We start from the raw sequence: 24,015 nt of genomic DNA, 5'->3' as shown, positions 1-24,015 counted from the left end.
AGTCATAAACAAGACCTATTGAATGGTCTGCTAGATGGATATTAATCTCAGCAACTAATGCCGGTATATGGTTATAATACCCTGTAGGTAGTGTTATTTGTGTTGTTTTGCCCGATTTTTTATCAATTACGCTAAATGTGGCATCTAGCTCACAAAAGGTTGTCCACGTTCGTGGGTATTGAAACTCTATCACCCCTACTTCCCAGTCACCTTTTAGATCGATTGGTTTCGCTAGTTTTGTTCTATAATTAGAAATTTGATTATCGGGGTATACCGACATAGACGAATTGCTTGGCAGTGTGACGCAAAAACCATTGTCCCCCATATTTGTCCTTTGATGTAAATGAACTAGTACACAAAGTACAACACCTTTTAAGGCCTTTGTATGTCCACAACATCATTTTCAGGAACCCAGCTGTTAAATTTTGACGGCCAACCTAACCATTTCACTAAAACCATTGTTTTTTTACCCTGTTTTTTTTTATCCAAAATTTTTTCAACTTTGAATGCTTTTTCTGTAGACATGCGTATTTTTTGCAACTCTTCTTCATAGAAACGGCCGTGTATAATGTCACCGTCATAATCTTTCAATTTATAAACAGGTGGTTGTCGTCGGATACATTCTGATATAGTGAAAAACTCCTGTGTATAGTTCTCCTCATACCCCTTTGTAAACGGACCCCTGACTTTAGAAATACGCACAACGTCACCAGTCTTGTACTTAAATATGGTTTTCTTGTCTAATTTGTTTCTCACACCATACAGCGTTTTAAACACGCTAGATTCGTTTTCTTTCGTCACATCAGCTGGCTTGGTTTTGATACTACGGTGGTAACTATTATTGTAACCGCTCATAATATCTTGTAAAACATCAATGTAGCTTTTGGAGTTTACAGCTGTTAGATAACGCCACATACGACTTTTTAGCGTTCTATTAAACCGCTCTATGACACTGGCTTTTAGCTCACTACCTGTAGCAAAATGTGTGATTTTGTTTTTTGATACTAAATTTTGAAAATATTTGTTGAAAAACTCTTTACCCCTGTCAGTCTGTAACTTTTGAGGAACTCTGCCTTCTTCTAATATGTTCGCAAATGCCTTTGAGACTTCTATACCAGACTTATTTTTTAACAGTCGAGCCCACGCATATTTGCTGAACACGTCAATACATGTCAACATATATTTATATCCGTCATTTTCCCTAGAATACGCACTCATATCAACAAGATCAGCTTGGAATTGAGCGTCAATGCCATATACTATAACCCGGTTTCTTTTGTAATTATGTCGTATGGGTTTGTGGAGTGTGTATGCATCCTCTCAAGATAACCAGTCTGAAACCTGTTGATCAGACAGACACAATCCTGTATTCTCTAAAACACCCCGTTTCAAACGATTTTTACCGCCTAATGAACCAGAATTAGACGGCGTGTAATATACCATTCTCATAAGATTTGATGTGTCGATAGATGACATTGTTGAAAATAATGACCCCAGATTTGTTTGTTTGACTGTTTTATTCACAATGCATCGATGAAATCTAAAAAGTTTGCACACACATCTACATTTTTCTCAACTAGATATTCAACAAATGTTTCAATCACTTTACGAACATCAATTGGTTTCTTTGTTGAAAGTTTTATCACACAAATGTCTATTATATATGTACATAGACAAAGCACATAACCAATTTTTACCACATTTTCACTCTTAGGCATGAGAGACAGTAATTTACTAATAGTCACAAGGGTTGTTTCGTCAGAATCTATACATAACTGTGTCAAATGACACCAATCATGCGATGTTGATTTAACAATATTCATTTGGTTCTTGAAATTTTGTAAACGTTTAACATTGACATCATACACACTATTAATGAGTGTAAAATCATCCACACTATCGTCAATACATTTATACAACAAACGTGTCAATTCGCAGTTCACACGGTGTTTCAGCACACGCTTTGACAGACTTTGGTGTCCGCAAACTATCCCCATTTTCACTTAAACAGCTCTGCAAGTCTTTGAATCACCTTCCCAACAGTCAACGGCATCGCTGACAAACTGTTCAGAGGTTTGATCAATCAGGCTTTCTCTTAGTTCCTGCAGCTTTTCCACAATGTACGGCTCGCATTGTAATTCACAGACGACTGTTTCAACACATCCTTGAATTTTTAGAAGGGGTAGTTCTATTCCAAAACACTTTAGAAGCCCAGCTATGGCATGTTTTAAGGCGGGCGTGAACAATGTCCTTGTTATATCTTTATAGTATTTTTCAAAAAAGAAGATATCAGGTTCAAACAGACACGAATGTCGAAGTTGACTAGGGTGATCCACTTCACAACCAAGACATGTTTCCTTCAGCTTGTTGTTTATGATGTGTTGTAGGATTACAACGACAGTGGACTTTATCAGTTTTAGCACCGTAGAGCTTACTTGCCCGTCCACCACATCAATCGGAGCAGATATAGCGTTGTCTTCAGGAGCTTCAGCGATTGTCAGTTGTCTAGCCATCAACGTTGCCAAATCATCCACCGGGTCTTGTCGAAAAACATGCGGGTTCGCAATGTCCACACAACTGAGATCATCACCATATTGACCCAACAAACTGTTGTCTGATACCGCTTTGGCAACCGCCGTCGATTCACCATAGCTGTAGTTTACAAGCCCATGACCCGTGTCAATCGGCGTATATTCAATGTCCGACAGTCGATAATTTTCACACCACATAGGTCCACGGGTGTCGGGATGGTCTGCTGGAAGAATGTCCTCAAACATGATGGCTTGCGTGTTGTTCGTGTCTTGACTTCGTGTGGTTTCAGTGTCGGTTTATGTTTCTTTTAACAGACATCACTGGAAGGCGTTGATCCACTTTTGACCATCCCACAAACGTCATAAGCCCGAGAATCAAACAGGTTAATTTTAACATCCCTAAAATATTCGCGAGGGCTGCTACCAAATGCTTTACCACGCCGTTTCTTCCTTGGCGCAAAAGCAACGTTGGTTTCAGAACTAATAGTTGGTGTAACTGCAGATTCTCTTAAAAGAGACTGATTTACACACACTGTAGACATTTTAAAAAGCGTTTAGCCATAGAAATCCACCAGGGTCATTTTAAATACATATGCAAGCACAACCACCCCAACATGTTGGGGGCTGTGGGTGTGTCAGGGGTGTGGTGTGGGTGTGAGGGGAAACCCATATAAGGGCATCCTGTACTGACCTGTCACCTGGGTCATAAATCAGGGGTCATAAATCAAGGGGTCATAAATCATTCACAGAGGTGTTTGACAGAAGGTGTAGGATATATACTACTCCCGAGTCTCCGAGACACTCATCACGCACACGGCCCACAATAATGTCATCCTGCTTCAAAACTGACTGTCCATCTTCCTCCACGGGTTTATCAGTTTTACACCGGGCCTTTCTGTGGGTGCTGACACTAGGCCCGACCGAGTCAGTGGGGTCATTGGGTGTGTTCACAGATGCAGTGCTAACATTGACATTATCCTCACTACTGTTAAGAGGTACATTCATGGAGGCCTCAGTCCCATCCCCATCTACCCCCTCCCCACCTGCAGAGCTGACGGGTTCAGGCCTGCTCTCAGGCCCCGAGACCTCAGCTACCTCCTCAACTACCACCTCAGCTACCTCCTCAACCACCTCCCCACCTCTGTCCCCTACCTGCTGCCCTTCCATTAAACCACTCTGTTTATTATCACCCCCCTGCTGCTCTTTTCTATGCGGGCAGCCGAACTGTTTATGGCCGATGTCTCCACACTCAAAACAGTGGAGTTTTTCCGTACTCGCGAACACTATGTACGATCCTTCCTCGTGTCTAACTCTAAAACTTAAGTTCAAAGTCTGATCGCGGTTGTTTAAAACAATGAAAACCTGCCTCCTAAAAGACATTACATGTTTAAACTGTGGATTTTTAAAGCCGAGCGGAATCTTTCTCATGGCACCGGCGAATTTGCCGAACTGAGACAGTTCTCTCAATATCTCCTCGTCTTTAATAAACGGCGGGACATTCGAAACAACAACGCGGGTTGCGGGTGCACGCAGAGGGCTGACCTGCACCAGCTCTCCCCTCACCCGGATCCCCGACTCAATCAGGCTACCTACACAGTTCTCATTCAACAAAAACACTACCACCGCTTTGTTCATTCGAGAAGCCGATTCAATGTTCTCATATCCAACCTGCTCCCCAACCGCTAACACAAACTCCGCCATCGTCGCCTCGCTCTCCGGGACACACCTGACGCCATGGCCTCAGAGGCCATGACGCCAGCCACAAACTCCTCACCACCGGCCAAAAACAGTTCGGTACCAAATACCTCACTAAACTCTCATAAAGAAAGAAGAAGTAAAAGAATAGAAAGTAGAAAAATCAAGAAAATCAGAAAAGTTGGCAAAAACGGCAGAAACCTCCACGCGCCACCGCAGTCAAACCGCAGAGAGAGAGAGAGAGAGAGAGAGAGAGAGAGAGAGAGAGAGAGAGAGAGAGAGAGAGAGAGAGAGAGAGAGAGATTCTTCTATATCTAATCTGTGGGTCAGTGTCCAAACACACAGTGTAATGTAGTGTAACAGAGTGTTCTGCTTTTCTCAGTTTAAAACCTCTTGTATCCTTCATGAAGCTGAAACCCAGGTGTCCACACATCAGCACAAGACTTAAACTCTCACTCAGTTACACACACAGCCTGTCCTTTCTGACACAAACTCACTGCGGAGCGTAAATTAAACTCCACACCTAGCACAGACCCAGACAGCAGACACATTTGGGCCGAATCTGTGTCAGTTTTGGGATTCATTTACGGTTCAGTAACGGCACTGGCACAAGTGTGGTGTGAGCTGGACCTGGGCCAAACGTCACGACCCAGGCCTGGCCACAATTAAATATTCAGCGTGTAACAGCTTCTAGATCAAATACATTTCAGAGCAATGTTCATTTAATGCTGCATTGTGTTTAAATAATTACTCGTGTCCTGCTCGTGTTAAACACTCGCCCCGTGATAAAAACCTTGACCATGTGCTAAAATTAGCATTTGTTTATTATTTTAGGAAGAATGATTGTGTCCACACACTTTTGCCCAGGGTCTGTTTCTGGCTCCAACACTGATTTAAACTAAACGTTACTTTAATGACCTCAAGAATTTAGGGATTCTACGTCATCAGAACGACAAGGAACTTTACTCAGTGGAAATTGTTGGGTTTTTTAAATAAGACTTTGTTCTTCAAGGTGAACCAGGCACAGAGCTTTTTACTCGACAGCCTCTTCCTCCTCACCCTCTACTTCTGGAGTCATAGCCACTACAGCTGTAGAAACACCCCCTGTGTCACGTTTAGCTTCAGGCTCATGGTTTTAATCCCAACAATAAAAAAATTAATAAAAGTTTGTAATTACAGCAAGAATTAAACTGAAGAATTATTAAACACTGCTGCTGTTAACAGTGAGACACTGATTTCTTTTCTGAGTTTGTGTTAAAACGATTAATATTTATTTACACTGTGGTTTATCAAGTGACTAATTTCATAGATTAAAACAGCATTAAAATCACATGAAGACACACAATAGAAAAGAATATTCTTCTCTTAAAACACTGTTGGTACATGATTATATAAACTGATTATATAAATAAAGCTCTTAATAGCTGTGGAGTTAGTCATGGGAACATTGGGTCTTTTTCTTTCTTTTTTACCAGAGAAATCACTGAGGATCTTTTGTGTTTACATTCTCTTATAGTCTTTACTCTCATACATTCAGCTTGTTGTTGCAGTGAAACACAGCAGAATATTCTTCTTCAGTAACAGGGTGTGACCTCCACATCTGTGGATTAACATTTACGCATTTGTAAAGTATTTTGAGACTAATCTCTCTCCATAAAACTACCAGTAAAATCATTAAAGGAGGGAGAGGAGGTAAAGCGCTGCCGGCTCACACTGCCCCCCTGTGGCCCTCGTTGGAAATACCGCTCTTATTTTAAAACACTCATTCTTACACAGATGCAGTTTTCGGTATTTTCTGAAAATACACAGCATGTCTCTAAAAGTGACCAAACGTTTAAAATAGTCTGTCACCAAACATAAAGGTTTTATTTAGTTGTTCTGCGATAAAACAAGTAAATTTAAGTTTATTCTAAAATATGTTCCCAGGCGCTCCCTCTCTCTCCCAGACCCATAGAGAGTGAGTGATCTCGGCACATCGACTCTCTTTGTCTTCATCTGAGTCCCTGCTATTGGTTTACAGAGGTGTCAATCACTTCTGACCCGCCCCCTCAGAGCTGTGAGCGAATCCCTGTGGAGAGCGGCGTCCAGCAGCGCACCCCTCCCCCGGGGAATAGGACCCCGCTCACAGCCGGCAGCCGCTCATTGGTCCACAGCTGCACTGAATCTAAGAAGGAACGCCCTCAACTTTGAATTCACGAAGACTTTACGTCAAAACTTACCATTGCCTGGGCGCTAGGAGCTCCAGAACAGTGCGTTACCGTTACTCAGGAAATAAAGGCACGTTTACTGTGGCGTGGTGAGTAAGAGATTTTCTTTTAGAGCATAAAATTGTGCACAAATGTGACAAATGTCTTCGAAAAAAACCTAAATAAAATAAAGGATATATTTTTAAAGATTCCTAATGAAAACAAGTGTAGTACAATAGGACACAAACACGTCAGATTAAGTTTATTCTAAAATCTGTTCCCAGTCGCTCCCGAAAGTCTTATGGTGGAAAAATATCGTTTCGAGACTTAATCCGTTCCCTCAGTTTAACAATCATTTTCAGACAGACATGACTCAGGCTGTGCATTAGGACACTAGTCTGATCTCTCCATTCCTTATTTACACACTACACCCACTGTTTACCACTGAAACATTAACAGTTGGTGTCGAGGAGGGAGTGAATCTGGTGGGACTCCATTTCGTTGTGAACTGAGCGAGTTTGTCGCGGCACATTCAGCTGGAGGTGGGACAGTGGGCTCCTGTTGTGCGGCACAGAGCCGCGGCCAAAATCACACCTCATTCTCAAAGTGTTCAGTAAAATCCAACTGACCCGCTGTTGTCTTTATTTATCAATTACCACATTAAACAATAAATAAAACCTAACGGGGCTTTTGTGGACAGAATGAAGCCTGAACCGATGAAAATGAGATCAGACAATACCTCATATCGTCCACAAGAGGGCGCCCTAAGATTTAATTTGACTCCTCATTCAATGTAATGGGGCATTTTGAAAATAATGTTTTATAAAATTTATTAAATTATTATTTAAAAACATTAACATTATTAAATAATTTTAAATAGACTATATTCTCATAATATAACTTTATTATAATTATATTTTATTTTTGAGATATGAAAACTTTATTTTGTAAATAATTAAAAGTTTATTATTGAGTATTTATTGTTTTCTAGAAATAATAAAAATGAACTCACAAAAAGTTAATTTAATTTTGAAAAATCATAACTTTATTATAATTCTATCCTCAAAATATTTTAAATTAATTACGGAAATGTTGATATTATTCTCAAAAAATGGCAGATTCATGTTCAAAATATTGACTTGAGATCTTGAAACTTTATTAAAATATTACTTTATTCTCAAACTCTTGGACCGTTTTCTCTCATAATTGTAGACATTTACGCCGCGGTGACGCCGTCTACACTAGGATTTCCTGTGCGCGTCTACATCGCGGTTTACGGTAGAACGTGTGAGCGCGAGAGGGGGGACTCGCAGAAAAGAGCAGATACTGAAAATTCATAAGAAATGGAATTTAAAACATAATTCCACATAATTCACTACAGTTAATATTAAAAACAGACCTGAGTAGCTAAAAGAACGGTTTAAAACCCTTAAAAAGTCCAGAAAGGTCCATAAAATGGAGGGAATTCAGTTTACTCTGAGATTAAAATAAAAAATCAAACTGTTACCAGAAAATCCCACTGTTGTATTGAAAACATGTCCTCAGGTTCACAGGGTATAATATTTATGTGTATTTACTGTAGGAATTATGAGTAATAGGCTTGAAAAAACTCAGATATTAAATTCCATCAAAGGGTTAAATCAAACTGTTACAGACCACTCCACTGCAGTCTTGAAGAACATGTTCTAGAGCACCCAGATTATAATGTTCATACACTTTTACTGTAGGAATGTGGAGTAATCGCATTACAAACATAAGAATAACAACACAATTCCATAAATTGAAGAATGCTGAAGGCCATGAAATGGTTAAATCAAACTGAATAGTAATATTTCAAATTTCCCAAAACATTATGGTTAAAGACAACTGTAGTGTTACCAGGGAGACAAGTGCAGTCTTGTACCTTTTTTCTCAGGTACAATGTTCATAAGGTTTCATTATGGTGTAGTTGTGGTGTTTGTGGGTAACAGCAGTTAATAATTAACTCCTGTTAGTGATTCACATTTCCTGAAAATGACAGTTATATTAGAACGTTAAACACTGTAAAAAACGTTCAATTCAAAAGACACTAGAGATCATGACTGTAGTCTGGAGAACAGTGTTTAAAGTTTGAAAATGATTGTCTTTGGTTTTCACGCTATGATATTTGAGTCATAGAGCGGCACATTTATGAATAATTCTTTTTGAAAAATAATCAATTTAAAGATATAAAAAAGAACAAATAAACATTAATCAGTTTTGTATTTTTATGTTTTAAATTCAGTAAAATGGTTAAATCAGTTTATTACCAGAAAAAATACTGTAGTTTTTAGACCATATCCTGAGATACAGGGGGTAATTTTGGCTGGTGTCTTTACCACAGCAGTTTTGAACTCTTGTATTCAGAATTCTTTTAAAAATCCATGTTTTGTGTGTCATTACAGGGTTAAATCAAACTGTGATTTGAAAACCCCACTGAAGTATTCTGGGATGTATCCTTATGTACCCAGGGTATAATTGTCATGTCAATTCTGTAGGAGTTTGTAGCAGTAGGATGTGAAACTGTCGTTTCTGATCAGTAAATAATCACATTTATTAACTCCATAAAACACTAATATCTAAGTTTACCAAATAAAATCAGCCCTATTCTTAACAAACACACACCAGGTAACTGTGGCAGTGACGCTTAGTTATTACACTGTTTAAATGTGGAAACTGGTACTGATTAGTTCCTTAAACATGGACCTTAAATGAAGACGTTAAATCAGATGTTCAAGAGAAACGTTTTAATTGAAAGTACTCATTAAATCCAAGCCAAGCGTTTCAAGTTAAACACCACCCCCACCACCCACCACCAACACCACACTCTGAAATGTAAAGAAGACTCTGAAATGTAGAAGAACAAACTAAATGAAGGACAGTGTGTTTTGTCTTTTATCTTTCAAACACTAACCTATGCAGGTTTGTCAGTGCCACTCCTCTGCTGTGGGGTCCAGTGCACACTTAGGGACACTCACACAAGTGGGGGATGATACTAGGAACTGCATTTGCTGCACTCCACCATCACTTCATTATTATGAGAAGTCCTGCAGACACAGTGAACATATACTTTTACTGCATCCCTCTCTGGCTGTCTTTGTGTTTTTTTGTAAGCACAGTCTGGGACCCTTTTCTCCAATATCCCTCTGTAGAGTCTTTGCCTTAGTGTTTGTTTTTCCTCAATAAGGCACTCCTCTGGTCTAACTCTGTCACACAACACCTTTACAAAGGCCAGGGCAAAAAGTCCACAACTGCTCCCTGACTGCTGAATCTGCACAGTAGTCTTTCTGATAATGAAACAAGGTGCTGACGCTCGAATCATCCGTGACAGCATTTGTTTAGTGTTGTTGTTTACTCCTGAATTTAAGCTGTCATATATGCACACCTCATTTGGCTGACAGAGAATGTTGCTTGTGTAGAGGGTTAGAAAATTGCCTCCATCTACAGTTAATTTAACACAGACCACCCCCTCCTCACACTCATTTTATTATTTTAATCATCAGAACCATTCTAAAAGCTTTTGAGGCCATTCTTGTTTGTTTGATATGGTATAACACCACTCAACCCCTAGATGGCGCTTCAGCCCATTGAGTTGCATGGAGAACACACTAAAATTTAGACTCTGAGCATGCGCAGTTCAGAAAGCTTTTCACTGCTGTCGTGTTTCTTCACTGATTCACAGATTCACAGATCCATAGACTCTAAGGATACACAGTGCCGCTCGGTCTGTGTGTCCCTTGCTGCTGGCCCAGCCACCCCTAGACCTGGGGCCGGCAACACTTGCAGTAATCCAGTGGTTGTCATTAATATTCAGTACTTGCACAAATGGCTTCACTGGGGTCCCAACAATACTGCCACGATGAAGGGCTGAGAACAACAGGCATGACTGAAAGCCATCAATATCATTATACTTCTGTGCCATGTAAAAGCAAGCTAACTCTATCTCATCACTGCTTAGCCATGTCTGCGGGTCCAGATGCTAATCCACTGATCACGGTGAATAATTACTGGTCTCGACAATCTGGCTGCTGCTGGAATGACTTCTTGCGGTGAATGATTTCCCCAAACTGGCCCAAGGTTTTCTCTCCGTGCTCTTGTTTTCATTCCTTTACCTCTCTGTTACAAATAATATAAAACATATAAATGTTAACGCTGAGAACTGAAAGCTAAGTGCAGTATCAGTAATTTAAATGAAGCTGAATTAAGTCTGAAGTTGCAGTTTTATTTAAATATAGAGCACTACATAAATACGCTTTGGGTATCACTTTAAAATAAGACCACAGTTATAAAGGTTTACAAATGTTTTAAAAACCTGTGTAAAACACCTTATAATAATATATAATAATTATATCATTCATAATCATTTGTGACCCACAGATAGAAAAAGCAGCAGTGACCTGTGTTTATTGCCTAATGCTGAAAATGTCTGAGCACTTATTGAAAATGTCGACATAAAGAATAAGCTAAGACCTGATGATGTGAATTTGGCTGATTGTGTTGTTATGTCAGGGTACACACCGCATTATAGTTAATGTATAAAAAGCGAGTTTGTTGGTGGTTTATTCATTAAACGTTTGCCATTTTTAAGAAATCTGTGCTGACGCTGATAGGTTTAATGTCGATTGATGGAGAAGACAAAGTAAGGTCAGTATCCAGCAAGATCTGAGGTCTAACAGTGCAGATGGATGTGGGTTCACTATTTGGCAAAGAGGCCATTTCTATTTATGTTTTATAACATCATTAATTATTTTTAATATATTAACAACATAATAAATATCATAAATAAACAGATGGTTAAACGTTAATAAAAGTGTATAAGTGTAGTCCTATTCTAAAGTGGTACAGTGTTGTAATGTTTCGTGGCTAAGCCTTTATTACTCTTCTAGAATCACTGGAAGGTACTGAGCTACAGACTGAATAAAATAAACACCTTTAAAGGAACAGTTTCTTTTGTTTCATGAACTTGTTTCTGTCTCGGCTCACGCTCTGAAGTTAGAGGCTCATAAGATGTGGATGACGTAGATGTAATTAATGTCATGGGATGACTCTGTGGATATTAATCATATAGAAATATGCATTAGTTCACATTCAGATATTTCCTTTGTGAAAACTTATTATAATTCTGAAGACAGACACTGTTTAAAAACCTAAAGAAGTGTCAGTTGTAGAATAATATATTATTAATGTGGTGATATGTGGTTATCTCACTGTCACTGATGCTGTTTCCTGAATGTCAGCTGTAGGCGAGGCACAAGTCAATGGGGATTTAGTGTTCTGTTTTAAACTGGAAAAGTCATGTCAGTAAATAAATAACTACACGTCAGTGCACAAGTCAATAGAGTTTTAACACAAATAGTAGAGTATTTATTACATTTTGTCCAAATAATATGACCATGAAACTATGAGCTATAAAAAGGCTCCTGTGCTGTACTCGGCCGCTTATAAATGAGGTCCTCATCCCTTTCATCGTCCACTGGTTCTTCTGCTTTCAAATGTGTGCTGTTTGTTCTTGAAGACTTCTTTAAAACATTCAAAACAACTGTTTTTTTTGGTTCTCACTACATTTTTAACAATTACCTAATAATTTTTAATCATTATCTTGTATCATTTTTATCTAAAACATTGTACATTTAAAAAAAAACAAATAAACAAAACACTATCAGGTGTTAATTCATGAACTCACTGTTGGTTCTTATATTTTTCACTTTGTACAAAAATGTCTACTTCATCGGCGTGACACAGACTCCCCTCTGATTCCCTTCTCTTTGTTTCCACACCTCTTTCTGTATTTTCTGCTCCTAGATAATGACATTAATAGTAATTAAAACACAGATGTTTGGTTTCTCTGTGCTGCACGTGTTTATCTTTTTGCACTAAGTGTGGTGTTAATAATTAATACTTATACAATCATTCATAACGGTTTAAAGATAAAAATATAACATCACTGTTACATATGAATATTGTCTTATTGTAGACAACCGGAAAGATGAACAACAGATCTTTAAATAACTCTTAAATGACTGTCTGAGCAGAGTCTGATAAATCCTATTTAATAATTTAATATATACATTCAATTAATATATATTTATCTTTTATATTATATCATGTGTTTGTGTTTTTTTATTTTTTTTCAAACCTTTTCTCTTTTTTCCTCGTGGTTCGTTCTGCATCACCACATTCCCTTAAAAGGGCAACATGGGCGTCCTGATCACTTCTCACAGAGTCATCACGTCTTGTTATTCGTTGTCTATTGAATGGTGTTTTTTTGAGCTCCCACTGGCTCTTCTCCATGATTCCCTTGGGTTCTGTCGTCTTTGGTGAAGTTCTGAAGATCAATGGCGTGTTTCACTGTAATATATCAGATTATTTCCAGCAGCACGACTAGTAAAATACAGACCATACTTTTAAACTGAGAAACACTTGAAGAATATTTCACCTGGAGGGTCTTCATTGAAATTCTGGAACATTTCTTTGAGAACTGCTGATAAACAGCCCCTCACCACGCCTCCCCAGGTCACCGAAAATAACACCATGTTCCTGAAATGTTCCTTGTTGCGAGATATACTTTTTCACAGATGTACATTCTGTGCATGAACTAAGACTGGAATCACCTGAATGAATCACCCACCCAGCGTCAAACCTGTCCACAGAGCTGCCTGGGGCGAGACGTAAGGGACTAAGGAAGAGGTGAATGTCCTAGAGCAGTAAACATTAGGGTCTCCTTCTTGGTCCAGAGGTGCGCTGCTGATGAGATTCTTGAAATGTGTTTGAAATGGTGTTTGACTTACGGTGACCTATAAAATAAATCACATATTTACGGATTGAGGAAAAGGGTAAAGAGAGAAGTTTAATGAAAATCATAATGAGGTTTTTACCTCAAGGTCCTCGGCAACAATGCTGCTGTCATTGACAGGAGATTCTCCAAAGGCCATAAGCAGTGCCTGGAGGTCAGTGAAGTGCTTCTGTACATTTTCAGAACTGCATGGACTTGAAAAAAGTACAGTGCAGCTGAGAAGCACCTCGTCTAATTCTGCCATTGTGCTGATGTCAGGAGGTCAAATATATGCACACACAACTTGTGCTATTGCCTGCATGAGGACAATAGAGCCATCACCTACAATCATTATTGGGTTTATATTCCTGTGTCCATGAAGTCTGGCACGATCAGTTTGAAACACACTGAGAAAATAAAGAACAGAAGCAGTGGTGTGATCACGTGTCACATCAGTTGCGACAGGGAAAGGAGGACAACCTTTGTTTTGGTTTCTCTCCACGATCTCATACATAAAATGGACCTGGATTGTTTTATTGTTTTTTTAGAATACTCCCTGTAGCATCTAGATACACTGTGTCCTCTTTTGATCGTCTGTGAAAACTGTCAGTGCTCCTTTTTGACCACAGCATTGCTCCTTTAGGAAGGAGGAGTAGTGTTTGAAGCACATTTTGAGGCGAGTCAGTTTCTGGAGACTCAGAGTTTCATTTTTATGAGGTCTTTTCTTGCCTCTTTGTCTCCAGGAGATGGATTTCAGAACCCCAGGAGTTGGGGATTCATCTCTGCAACCAGACTCAAATACAGGTTTCTGAAGTTCCTGCAGATTTAGAAGATAAAGGGCCCTTGGAAGCGTTCCTACAAGTTGTTGATCTGTACGAAGTTGTTCTTCTGCTCTCACAGGACGCCTGTTCAGTTCAGTTTCACTGTGTACCGCAGTTTCACCTCTGAAGGACACAAGTGCTTTCAGAGTAGCCTCACTGTGCACTACATCATCTACTTCAACTGGACAGTCACTAAATGTACAGCACCCTGAGCATTTAAAAAGTGGTGCATTTCTCTTTGATCCAAGAGCTTTAACCCTGTGACCAAGAAATGCAGAACTGCAGCATGGGTGCACAGATCGAATGACTTTTGCTGTAACATTTGTCCATTGTAGTCCCTTAAAGTGGTTTCTTTTCTGCCTTTTACGTAGATTTCTCCGAGCTGAATGTGGAATGAAGAAGAATAATGGTGGTGCAGGAAGACACTGGAACACACACACACACACACGCACACACACACACACACACACACACACACACACTTTCAATGTGTTCACTACAGATCTCAATCAGCTGCTGCTGAGTAGCACAGTGTTCATATTAATATTCATTCATTCATTCACTGTCTGTAACCCTTATCCAGGTCAGGGTCGCGGTGGGTCCGGAGTCTACCTGGAATCACTGGGCCCAAGGCGGGAACACACCCTGGAGGAGGCGCCAGTCCTTCACAGGGCGACACACACTCACACACATTCATTCACAATATAAACTGGGCTCAATGCTGACAGGGGATTCACTCAGTGGGAAACTGTTGGACGGTGCTGGACCCTGGTGTAACTGTGGGGGACCAAACCAGTCACATCATTTCCCTTGAGGAAGGGTCCTGTGTTTTTGAAAACTGTTTAAAACCGGGCACTCTTCAGATTTAAGAGGCTGGAGGTGTTTGAGGGGTTAAGCCACAGACCGTCTTCAAGCGCAGCCTGAAGTGCTCTCAGTCCATGTTTCTGTAAGATATCGGTGTTGACTGGAATCAGAGGGGTTTCTTTTGAGTGGATCACATTACAGCTGCAGTATGAAGAGGAGCACTGACTCTTGCTTGTGACACTTGGAGTGTGCTTCATTGTTGAGGTGATAATGTGAGCAGTGTTACTTTCTGCATTGCTCCAAGTCGAAGTCTCAGATTTAAAATGTATTTGTAAATTACTGAATGTTCAGATTCAACACTTTACAAATACATTTTAAATTCGAGACAGTGATTTTACAAATATATTCAATGTAAATTTAAACAAATGTATTTATTTTCACAAAAAAATGATGATATATCTATGAAAACCACACACGTGTTTATGAATGTAACTGTATTTGTACAAACTGCAGACCGTGAGACACAGAGTGTGATGTGTTCATTTGTGAACAGTGAAACATATCTGTGACTTGTGTTTAATTTGTGGATTAACATTTACGCATTTGTAAAGTATTTTGAGACTAATCTCTCTCCATAAAACTACCAGCAAAATCATTAAAGGAGGGAGAGGAGGTAAAGCGCTGCGGGCTCACACTGCCCCCCTGTGGCCCTCGTTGGAAATACCGCTCTTATGTGGCTCCCGCTCTCTCGCAGAGCCAGAGAGAGTGAGTGATCTCTGCACATCGACTCTCTTTGTCTTCATCTGACTCCCTCTCTATTGGTTTACAGAGGTGTCAATCACTTCTGACCCGCCCCCTCAGAGCTGTGAGCGAATCCCTGTGAAGAGCGGCGTCCAGCAGCGCACCCCTCCCCCGGGGAATAGGACCCCGCTCACAGCCGGCAGCCGCTCATTGGTCCACAGCTGCACTGAATCTAAGAAGGAACGCCCTCAACTTTGAATTCACGAAGACTTTACGTCCAAACTTACCATTGCCTGGGCGCTAGGAGCTCCAGAACAGTGCGTTACCGTTACTCAGGAAATAAAGGCACGTTTACTGTGGCGTGGTGAGTAAGGGATTGTCTTTTGGAGTTTTTCACCGGTGCGGCGCCTCTCTCCTGAGACTGTGTTTTTTTAAAGACAGAATCTGAAGAGATTTTACAGTCTGTTATGGTTTAAATGTCCGAGTTTAAATGTCGTCCTGCTCCAGGTGTAAACAGTCAGTACCGAGCAGGGGGCTGAAAGTCAGTGTGTGTGTAGTGGTGTTACTACTGAGACATATGAGGTGGTGTTGAGGGCTTTTTGATCAAATAATTTGACGCTATCAACTAATTAATGTTGATTAACAATAGAGGGCATTTCTGTACAAAGGGTTTAATGGAAACTTTTACATCTGAACATAAAATTGTGCACTAATGTGACAAATGTTGTCTTCTAAAAAAACCCTAAATAAAATAAAGAGCAATTATTAACGATTCCTAATGAAAACAAGTGCACAAGTGTAGTACAATAGGAAACAGTGCTTAAACAGTGAGTGTGTGGCTGTGTTTGCGCTGCTGCTGCTGCCCTCGTGTGGTGCACATGTGTAAATGCGACCGGCACAAATCTGTGTGGAGACACTGACCGGTCGATCACGATAAAAACCACTAACCCTCCCAGCACTGTTCATCCTCCATTTAGTGACACAACCCCTCCCCTCCCCCAACACACACACACACACTCCTTAAATGACCGTGGTCTGGAAGAAGAGCCAGAATTAAAGGATGACGTCACAGATTCAGTTCAGTGGAAAAGTCCTGCTCAGTTTACGGCTGTGGAACATCACCAGTACCAGACCTTACTAATGTTTATGTGGCTAAATACAGTCAAATCCTCACTGCAGTGTTCCAACAGGCAGTGCACAGTCTTCTTAGACCGCAACGAGCAACAAACTCCCTGTTGTTCCCCACGATTTCAGAATAAACATTTGTCGTGTAGTGTCTCCAATGGCCTTGAAATTCACTAAGAGACAATTAATAAAAACAAATTATCTAAAAGATACAGGTAAAAACAAGCCAGAACATAAAGAACATGCTCTGTCTTGATTTACAGGTAGATCCCTGGCTCAGTGAATGTGTTTATATTCATAAAAATAATAATTATTAATGGATTTTACAGCAGTGATCAAATCATTCTCCAGTTTAAATAAAAAAGACTTCTTTGATTGGATCAGTGCTGTTATAAGACTCCAAGAAATCAGAGAAAGAGCAGGACTTCAGCTCAGTAATCTGTTGTTTTTCAGCACGTCTCCCCTTACTCTGATTTGTTTTGTTTGTCAATATCTGCACAGAGAACTGGATAAAGAAGACTTCTCAGGAAAACTGGAAAAAATAAACACTAATTTCAGCGCTGAAACTATGACATGGGTCAGAAAGAGCCAGTGAACTCTTAATTAAATATTTACAGTAAAGAAGCTCTGAATGAACGTGTGAGTTTTCTCTTTATCAGATCACCACAGTGCTCCCAAACAGATTTAAAGGATCACGGTCAAAATCGTTTTTCTGAAGTTGACAGATTATTGGGAACATGTAAACACACTCCATGTGTCACTGGGGTATACCACACCTGGAACTCTAGGCAGAACGTCCTCCACGTAGTCGTTGGCAAAGTTGAGAATATCCCTCAAAGCCGTGAGGATCAGGACATCAACGTTGGGATCCTGGGTGATCTCTGCATGGTAGTTCTTCACAGGGTAGATACTGATCCCCAGTTTATTACTGCACTCGTCGACCTGAAGAAACAACACAAATCCCAGTCTAAAGAAGGTCCCACATGCTTTTGATTTGGCCCTCAATTGGTTTTCTCCAATCAAGATTTCTACAGGACCCATCTATAGAGCAGTAATAGAGCAGTAACAGAGCTGGAATAGAGCAGGGATAGAGCACTGTACTAATCTCGGTTTATGCTTTTCAACGTTTCAATGTCTATTTGTTGTTTAAAAATATGTCCATTTCTCTGCTGTGAGCCAATGTACAGACTCAGGGGCGTCACAAACACAGACCAGTCCCCAGCACCAACAGACTTCAGAGCAGCAAATGGTGAAGAAACATTCTCAGAATTTTATAAAGTGTTTTTTTTTTTTTATTAAAGTTGAGAAGAAATAAAATTAAAGTAAAGAAATGTTACAGAATCACTGGCGTCAGGCTGAAAAAAAGGATCATCTCTATAATATTTAATATTTAATATTCTCATCTCTATAATATTAAAATGGACAGGTCTGTGGTGGTCTTTATTGATTATCGTTATTGATCGTAGTAAAAGCCTATGCCATAAAGGCTGGAACAGGAAGTGAAAACAGAAAGCTGTGCTGTGTAAACCCCGTTTGACCTGGACATTGAAACACAATCAGTTCAACACATTTTTACAGTTGCCTCTTATTCACTTCATACTCTGTGTAAAAATACACTCATTCTGAAGCTGATATCTTCTACACATTTAAAACTATTTGAGACTGTGGCACTAGAAACACTGTGAAATTTTCCTAAAAACACAGTGTGATCATATTGTGAAGGCCTTGTCCATTCTGATAATACTTTATTCTCATAGAGAGCTTTTATGAGGGAGGGTGGGGCGTGGTGCTCCACTGCGTCAGTTCATAGACAAACAGTTTAAATGCAATGAAAGGTGGCAGGGGTCTGAGGTATTTCAGCGTCTACACATAACATCATTAAAATATTTAGGGAATCTGGCCTAAAGAATGTAAACCAAGGCCAAGTCGTGCTGCTAAAATCTTGTAAAATGGAAGAAATATGTTTTAAAAATAAAAATGTCAAAATGAGGCATTATTCTCTGAGCCTCTATTCGTTGCTGATTAAAGGAGGGTTCTGTAACATATTCGTAAACAGGCTCCTGTCCCAACATTTTTAGAACATGTTACAGGCATCACATTTGGAGTGAGAGTGTATTTACAGAGTTTACAGTGTGTATTGTCAAATGTGTTTCTGTAATTAAACAACATTCACTAGCATTTTCTTTACCATTTTATTCAGAATGATCTTCACCTGTAAAGACCCTGTTCTGTTGTTCCGCCATTTTGACCAGTGGAAGTAACAAGCAAAGTGGGGGGGCTTTCTGTGATAGGTGCAGAAAGGCAGATGCTTAGTTCTCTGGAGCTTGTCACTTCAAACTCACAGTTATTTCTTATTATTTCTACGTATTCTTATGACTAATTATATGAGGGTGAGTCAGAAATGATCCGCAGTCCAGTCGCCCGAGTCTCAGCCGTAATGAAGCCAGACGTGAACTGATGGATAGACGAGTGACAGTGGATTTGGGTTTTAAAAATCATTACTGGTGACTAGTGCCCACAATGTCAACGTTCTCCAAAAACCTCTTTTTAAAGCATCCTCCCTACAGCTCTGATCTTACTACATCTGTTCATCACTTGAAAAGACTAATAATGAGCTGTGAATAATTATAAAGCACCTATATTACATTTTAAGGATTTTAAACACATTATAAATGTTTCAAATCCCATCATTTTGTGTTTGAAGTAAAAGATTCCTCATTTATATTTATAATAATTAATAATGTAAACTGTCAGTCACTTTACTCAAAGCATTTAGTGATAGCACTTTAAACATTTATAATGTATTTATAATTGTTAATATATATATTATAGACAGTGTATAATTATGTACAGGTCATTATCCATTTAAAAGACTTTATAATGAATACTTGATATTTAATTTAATTCAATATAATACATACTTTACTCTTTAAATTAAATATAACAAATATACTGACCCTGATGGGTGTAATAGTATGTACTATTGGTATTATTCATATAAAATGCGCTTTCCCTAAAAGTGGTAATTATCAGAAATGTGTAAAAAAAGACCATGAAAGCCTTTTTAAAGATGTTTTAGAAAAAACAATAGAAGGTAAATAAACAGAAGAACAGAACAACACTGATTCAGTACGTGGCAAAATTAACACGTAACACTTGAAAAACAAGCGTGGAATGATCCATTCACAGACGTGTTTACATCACTGTAGAATCACCTCAGTGCAGGTCAAGGTCAGTTTCACTGAAACAGCAGCAGGGCGTGGCACTTTCCTTCTGCAGGAGACTCTCATACATCTCGGGTTTAATTTCACTGTCAAGTGTATTACCTCCTCACCGTTTCGTGACACACACAAAGAGTTATAACATATTCATCTGATACCCATCATATACTTTAATGACTGTTAACTGACTAACCCTTCTGTTACATGTAAGCAGTCACTGCTGTAAAGACACAGAGATAAGAGTTTATTACGGATGCTGGAAAAGGCAGTGAGAAAGCAGCTGCACAAAATTACCAATTCGTTCACTCGAATGAACTAAAACGTGCGCGCAAACTGTAAATCGTTCCCTCAAATTAATATTGTTTTTTACCCACGGCCCCTCCAGGGCTCCATATGTAACCACCTACAAGCATTCATACAGAGTCAGGTCAGGTGTAAGCTGCTTTATCCTCTTTATCCCAGTAAAGCCCTTTATGTTTTTCCTCATTGGGAACTACAAGCTTCTCTTTACACTGTGTTACAGCTTCAGCAGGAATCCACCAACAGAAAAGCTCCAAAATGACCGTTTAAAATGTCTTCACAGTAACTAATAAATATTCACATTTAGGACCATTTCTACTGTGTTTAGATCTGAAGTCTTACCTTCGTCACAGAAATCTCTGATGAGGAGCTGAAGCTCTGCTGCTGTGAGTGAGTCAGGGTGTGTGTGGTGGGGGCTTTATATAATTTCCTGCAAAGTGAAAGTAAAAGTGCAGCAGGTCTCTGACAAATATAAACCTGAATGTTAGCTACATTTGTATTTATTTCCTCCTTAATTTTCTTTCCTACATATTTTATTGTATTAAAAATCATATACTACTGAACGTTCAAGCTGGACACTGCCCTTAAACCCTTGCCAAATTGTGTTGTTACATGGCCTCAGCTTAAAAACTGTTAAATGGGACATATTATGAAAAAATAATAAGTGCATTAGTCTGTTTATCTGTGGATCTGGACCTCTGCAGCAGAGCATCAACTCCACACCCTTGTTACTGAAGTAAGACTTTATACCTTGATACAAAAGGAATATCGCATAATATACTGAACACTACTTAACGTTCAAAACGACTGAGTTGATCAAATTGTTCTTAATTCTTCACTTTCAGTGGATCCTGTATTCATGATCTTCTATTAAAAATCTACTAATCTAATATTTAATATTAATTTTAAAAATGTAATATAAAATCTCTAGTGTATGTTCCCTCTCAATATCTTTATAACATTGATTAAAATGGATGCAGTAAAAAAAAGTTCAGTGCAAGTTAATGTAATGACATGTGAATGCAGGTCATTTTGGAGCTTCTCTGTTGGTGGATGCAATGCTGAAATTATAACACGCTTTGGAGAAAAATGTCAGGCTTGATCCTGTATGAATGCTTTTGGGTGAGTAGTTAATATCTAACTGTATTGAACACGCTAACACAGCAAGGACGATATGCATCTGAAACTGGTGAAAAGGAAAATCAGCACCCATGGTTTAGCAATCCATGCTCTTAGTGTAGCAAAACCATGCCCTCAGAATTGTGAACTGTACTCTCAGTTTAGCTAAATCCTATTCTCAGGTTTTTAAACTGTGCTCTAATTGCTCAATTATGTTTATATGAATCCCTCATGCTGTCTTGTAAACAGTACTAAATGACTGCTGGTTGTTTGTTGAGGTATAAATTAAGTGTTTCCACTTTGACTTAGTGCGTGTGTTAGTGTGTGTTGTGCTGGTACGAGTGGATCAGACACAGCAGTGGCTGCTGGAGTTTAAACCCCTCTGTGTCACTGCTGGACTGAGAACAGTCCACCAGCCAAAAACATCCAGCCGTCAGCATCCTGTGTCACTGATGAAGGACTAGAGGACGAACGACACACACTGTACAGCGACAGATGAGATACTGTATCTTGTACCAGCGCAACACATGTGTCCCCCCACACTGGATAAGGGTTACAGACAATGAATGAATGAATGTGGAATCTGTTTTAAACTATGGATTTTTTTTTGAAGAGTCCTCGAGGACATTGCATTAGCATTTGTTCCTAGTTTTCCTTCACCTCCTCGTCATCATTATTCTCCTCCTCATCATCATCATTCTCCCTCTCCTCCTCCTCCATCACAGGGTAAGTCCAAATATTTAGAAAAAAAAAAACGAAATATCCATTCATAAAATATCTTTTCTGCCATGCAAACATTGCTGTGTATTAACAGATAATGCCAGATGCTGCTACTACCTATAACTCCAAACAGTTTTCTTTTTTAAAAGATGTTCATTGACACTCTCTATATAGTTTAGATGCTCTGTAAACGTATTACTCACTAATGTTTATGATTTTTATGTTATTACTTAGAATTCGATACAGCATGGAGGCCGGTGAATTGGAGGTAAGCACTTATATGCTTATATCATAGTAAAAACAAGAACACTTAACTGGACTGAACAAGTTCTAGACTTTAAATAAACCCTAGTACAGGTCAGTGAAGCATCACAATGATTTTGAAGCTGTAATGTTAAAGTAAGAATATTAAGTAGTGTTCCTTAAACTTCAAATATATGTTCCTTGTTTTATTTACTTCTTTTGTTAACAAGAACTTGTTCTTAATGTCTAGCCTTTTTAAATAAAAAAGTGTGTTCTTATCACTTTGTTAACTCCACATTCATATGTGGAGATGTTTCAGCAGATGTTTCAGCTTTATGTTTTATACTTAACAATACCCTGATATGCTTTAAACATTTTTCAAAAGTTTTACTATTTCATTTCTTAATATATTTAAATAATACTTTATTTAAAAAAATAAATGTATACATTTACCTGGCACACGGAGTCATCATGGATTACACACAGTTCATACTCACAGTGTTAGCAGCTTGTTTTGACCTGCAAAAATCTGTCACAGAGTCATAAATAGTTGGTCAAAATGTGTAGCAGTGTTTAGATATTCTGGGTGAATTCTACAGTGAGAAAAAAATAATAATTTTCTGTTTTAGTTAAATCCTCTGGGACCTATTACTGAGGACCACCCAAAGAACAAACAAAACCCAAGGCTGTGTGACAAAATTCACTGTCTGGTGAGCATTGTTCCTGCTGATGCCATCTCATTAATGGATACAGATGGAATTGAAAAAATGAGGAGAATTCGACAGCAAGCTTCTTGACTGAGTAAGTCTGGTCATTTTGATTATTCCATGTTGATATATGAAATTATATATGTGAAACTGAGAAGTTAACATTGTATTTCTAAATAACTGTTCATGCTGCATCATTTTTGATGCTCAATATAACTGAAGAATTTAATAGAATTGAAAATTCTATTGCATGCAAAAATTCCCATACTTTCTCAAAAATGAGTAAAACACCAGTTTATGAACACACATTGTTTATTATTTATGGTTTTAACTTCTAACGTTATGAAAAAAAATAAATAATATAAAATATGTAAAATGGCATCCCCCAAAGGCTCAGTCTATGCAAACAATGATGGGTCATGTCTCACCACTTTGCCAGACTTGGTGAGATATTAGTATTCAGTGAATCCATAGAAATCTCAGACCCCATACATGGATCTAGAATTATTTAGAATCATTTAGAATTAATTGTTTTGTCCTCCCATCCACACAAAAAAGTGTTTTAATTCACTGAAAATGTAGCTTTTCCGAAACACTGACATCACACAGCATGCCTGTCTCAGGCTGAAATTCAAATAGTTCTTCACTGCCTATAGAGTGAATTACATCAGTCATAAACTACAGTGTGTACATGAATATAGCATTAGACTTCAGATTCCCACATATGAATAAATCGTCACTGTCCAGTTCAAACATGTAGCACCCCCCAAAGTAGTAACTTTACAGGAGAAGGACAGCAACAAAGTATAAAGGTTGCATTTGTTAATTGATTTTAAGAACTAGGTGCAGTGATTTCACTTGTGTAGTATACTACATAGGGAGTATGGAGTGATTTAGGATTAAACCTCTGTGTTTCTCTCATGCTTTGTGGTGTTTTGATTTCCCTCCTAAAGAGGTACTATAGCCCCCTACTGGACTGGCATGGTAATGCAACCATTTTCATATTCATCTG

At 38.8% G+C, this 24,015-nt stretch overlaps 1 long non-coding RNA gene across 1 annotated transcript; it reads left to right on the top strand.

The window, feature by feature from the left end:
- Positions 1-21,945: 21,945 nt before the first annotated feature.
- Positions 21,946-23,091, top strand: LOC136687527 (uncharacterized). The gene is made up of 3 exons (XR_010800490.1): positions 21,946-22,059; positions 22,288-22,321; positions 22,926-23,091. It is a non-coding gene; the product is annotated as an uncharacterized lncRNA (long non-coding RNA).
- Positions 23,092-24,015: the final 924 nt, after the last annotated feature.

The sequence above is a fragment of the Hoplias malabaricus genome, chromosome 2 (genome assembly GCF_029633855.1).
Source record: "Hoplias malabaricus isolate fHopMal1 chromosome 2, fHopMal1.hap1, whole genome shotgun sequence".
Lineage (NCBI taxonomy): Eukaryota > Metazoa > Chordata > Actinopteri > Characiformes > Erythrinidae > Hoplias > Hoplias malabaricus.
Note: the sequence above shows the minus strand (reverse complement) of the source record. Positions and strands in the feature narration are given on the sequence as shown.